The following is a 4,581-nucleotide window of genomic DNA, read 5'->3' on the forward strand; positions in this document are numbered from 1 at the left end:
CTTCTTCTTACTCACTCATTTGTGTCCTTTTTTGTGGTGAGCTACAGTGTCATTGACACTTTCATTTGTTTTCTGGTCGTTACCCTTCTTTTTCAATTCGTTGTTGGTCGCTTTTGTTTTTATTTCCCGTTTTGTGTCTTCGAATGTCCAGTTAGGGTAGCCGCAATTTTGAAGTGCGTGTCGAATCTCTTGTTCCTCGGCGCGTATATCTTCCGGTTCTATTACAACGGTGTTAGCTCTATCTAGTAGTGTGCGGACGACTCTCAGTTTGTGAGTTATCGGGTGGTGAGATTGAAAGTTCAGATACTGATTGGTGTGGGTCTTCTTCCTGTAGACCCGGTTTTTAACGTACCATCTTCTCTGCTCACAATCTTCATGTCTAGGAAAGGAATGCTGTTGTTTTCCATTTCTTCAGAGGTGAATTGTATGTTGCCGGACATATCTATTGAGTTGAGATGATCATTGAGGTTGCGTGTGGATCCCTTGGTAACCACCGCTAGTATGTCATCCACATAACGTTTCCAAAATCTAGGTTTGCTATGTTTGGGAGCTGTGTTGATGGCTGTCTGTTCTAAATGTTCCATGTATAGGTTGGCAACAATCGGATATACGGGGCTACCCATAGCTGTGCCGAACTTCTGGTGTTATAACTGTCCGCCAAACTTGAAATAGGTGGTAGTGAGCACAAATTCCAGCAACTCCATTATGTCGTCTACAGTGTAGTGTAGTGTCAAGTAGAGTTCTCTTCTTCAAGGTGGTGTCATCTTCCAATTTCTTCCGGATCACCTCGAGGGCTTTATTGATTGGTGTGTTGGTAAATAGAGAGACGACGTTGAATGACACTAACGTTTCATAGTCTCGTAGTTTTAGTTCCTTCCGCTTAGTGACTATATCCTTGGAATTTTTTACATGGTGTATAGTTTTGCCAACAATCGGTGATAATAAGTCCGCCAAACTGCGGGACAGGTTATAGCCTATGGACCCAGTATAGTCCACGATAGGCCGTAAAGGGTTGCCTGGTTTATGGATTTTGGGCGTGCAATATAAACGTGGGATGGGGGTGTAGAGGTATCTCTTTTGTGACGCACTAATTTTTTCATCCTTACGTAACCTGGCTAACATGTGAACCAGTTTGTTCTTGTAGTGAGACGTGCAGTCCTTGTTGAGTTTGAGATGTTTTTTCCTCTGATAACATATCGGTTACTTTCTGAGTGTACTCTGCCTTATTCAGGACTACCGAGGCTCTGCCTTTGTCTGCCGGCATAATCAGAATGTTGTCCTCTTTAGCTAGTGTCTTCAAAGCTATGGCTTCATCCTTACTGATATTGGGGGTAGGAGGCTTAGCTGAGCTGATGATGCTGCTGCATAACTTAGGCCTCAGTTCGTTAGCTACCTGAGGAGGGACCAGTTTGCAAGCTTCCTCCGCTGCTATAATGAAGTTTTCTATCGGGTGAACCAGAGACGTAACAGCGAAGTTCAAGCCTTTAGCAAGAACTGACATCTCCGCTTTTTCGAGCGGACGTTTAGATAAATTGATTACCCACTTTTTTTAACTGTTCGCCGGAGAGATCTATATTCCGAGGACCACGTTCAAACTTCCGTTTTCAGTACTGCCATCTACCTGGAAACATCAGACCTGAGGAAATCTATCAAAGAGATGGACAAAAATTTAAGTCAGTGTAAGTTATGTTTAACTTAATTTGAATCTAACTTAGATAAACTTTATTAGCATGTGAACTATAGAGATCCGATGAAATTATTCAATCATTCACATAATTAGTACCTTATTAATTCTATCAGGAGTGATTGAAAACATTCTTTTTATTCATTCTTTATTATATTAACAGATCCGGAGTATATGACACAGTGTAATGACTAATGAAAACAAGGAATGTTAGTGATGGGAGTGGTTTTATTGATATTTTGGATAGAAAATGCCCAGCATCGCGAACTACATCGCGTTTTGCCAATTCACGGTCGGTAAGCGACGCCATCACGCCACTGACCGCTATCTTGCCACCACAATATGATAGTTAGTACACTTTCCTACCGGTCATAGCGTATGCGGTGGGTTGCTCTAGTACTAGCCCTTCACTCCGCCGCAGGCGCCAGTACTAGATCTAATGCGGCGGGGTATGCAAAATGAAAACGAAACGTCACGAATTCTATTTTTATCCTCCAATCACAGGTCGGAGCAATTCCTCTGTTTAGACGCATGCCGGAAAAAGTATAGGACCTATGCTGCGGGAGGGGAAATGTGTGAAAAGGAAGGTCTCTGGAACGTGCGGAAAAAAGTAGGACCTATGCTACGGCCCACGGGACAGGAAATATGGAAAAAGGGGGTCTCCGGTGCGGACAAATGTAGGACCTATGCTCCGAAACAGGATTGAAGTATGCAAAAAAGGGGGGTCTTCGTCTGCGTCTCTGAGCCGAAATTTTGAGGTGAAGAGGGCGGTCATAACCGCGGCACAAACCTACCATTCGATTATAGAAATATATTAATTATAATATAGGCAATAATACTAATAGTAATATCGACTAAGGGAGCGACTAATAATAGCGCAGATAAGGTCTATGTCTCCCTGGGTACTGCCAGAACATACCCTGGTAACTATCTAGCTGATATGGTTAGGGTTAGTGTTAGGGTTAGAGTTAGGGTTAGGGTTAGTCACAAGTTCCCTTCTCGCTTAACACTACGTTCCTATGACGTGTAACAGTCGGAGAGCCTGGTCGGTTTAGGGTTAGGGTTAGGGTTAGGAAGTAGGCGTAGGCGACTCCCTAGACTCATTAGTGGAGTAGGCGAGGTACGGTCCGGCATATTAGATAGTAGTATTTAGTACCAGGGTACGTTCCGGTATACCAGACCGTACCCAGGGTAGGTCCTACGTTTCGGCACACAGGCACTTGGAACGTCTCAATAAAAAAAAAAAGGTAAACAAACACGAAATGTACCAAAGTCTTAATGTTTCTCTACTCTATTTCGCCTATAATCACCTGTAAATGCCGGTCAAATGCTCATCTGCAACACACAAGTACACCGAACGCCCACCCGCGCTGTGCTGCGTGCACAAACAACATGAATAAGAGAGCAGGTAGGAAAGCGTGATCGCGAAATTCGCTCAACGCTCGCTTCATTTCACATCTTCACAGCACAAATACACATCCAACCGCTTCCACCTTGGTATCTATGTGTACATAAATGTTCACTTGTTCGAATTATAACTCTGCCCTTTGTCCTTACCTACTCCCGCCAGAGATATCTCGTGAAATCCTGCAGGAAATTTTCTCTCCGTGAAAAGGTAAAGAGGACGAGATGACTGTTTATACACGAGTAATGGGGCACATTGCATGCCAGAATGAGCTGCTGCCGGCCTCCAAGCTCCGTTTTGAGGACCGCCAAGCCAAGCACAATGCGCGCGGGCATGACGTCACGCGCACACGACTACAGCGATCGATCGAAAGTAGCGCCGTTAGGGGTTTTCTGATCATGTCGTCCTCTACATTTTCTCGGAGAGAACTCACGAGATATCTCTGGCGGGAGTAGGTAAGGACAAAGGGCAGAGTTATAATTCAAACAAGTGAACATTTATGTACACATAGATACCAAGATGGAAGCGGTTGGATGTGTATTTGTGCTGTGAAGGTGGGAAATAAAGCGAGCGTTGAGCAAATTTCGCGAACACGCTTTCCTACCTGCTCTCTTATTCATGTTGTTTGTGCACGCAGCACAGCGCGGGCGGGCGTTCGGTGTACTTGTGTGTTGCAGATGAGCATTTGACCGGCATTTACAGGTGATTATAGGCAAAATAGAGTAGAGAAACATTAAGACTTTGGTACATTTCGTGTTTATTTACCTTCTTTTTTTTATTGAGACATTCCAAGTGCCTGTGTTCCGGCAGTACCCTGGGGGACATAGACCCTATCAGCACTACGCACAGTAACGCTGAGAGGGTCTATCTCCCCCAGGGTACTGCCGGAACGTACCTTGGTACTATCAAGAGTAGATAATCTCACATGTGTTATTATCTACTCTTGGTACTATCTAATATGCCGGACCGTACCTCGCCAGGGGCGTAGCCAGTATGTAGCACTGTAGGCCTGGGCCTACACTTTTTTTGGCCAAGTTGTCTTTTTTTTTAAAACACTCATAATTCAAATCCATAAGCTTGCTGGACGAGTTTAAGGGTCTAGGCAGGAAAAACTATTGAAATGAACGTAGCAAGAATATGGCTAAATTAGGTGACCTATTCTTCTGAAGATCGAGGGAACGAGCAGAGAGCGAGCGCGAGAGAGATTTTGTTCGTCACTTCATTTTCTTTCCCCTCGTGTATGTGACTAACAATGGTAACAACTAGCTGTAATGTACCGTGAGCACGTTCGCCCAGCATGTCTACTCTAGCAGCAAACCTAACATCGGAAAAGCTTTCTTTTCAGCCTCCTGAATATTCACATATTGTACTAGTTACTCTCACACCACCCACCACATTATCCTCCTAATATTAGTTATCTGGAAATTCTGTTTCTGTGGACCGTAAAGCCGTATTGGCTTCACGACAAAGCAAACCACTGCAAGACAACTTG

This window comes from Priapulus caudatus, unplaced genomic scaffold (assembly GCF_000485595.1).
Source record: "Priapulus caudatus unplaced genomic scaffold, Priapulus_caudatus-5.0.1 Scaffold1239, whole genome shotgun sequence".
In the NCBI taxonomy this organism is placed as follows: Eukaryota; Metazoa; Priapulida; class Priapulimorpha; order Priapulimorphida; family Priapulidae; genus Priapulus; species Priapulus caudatus.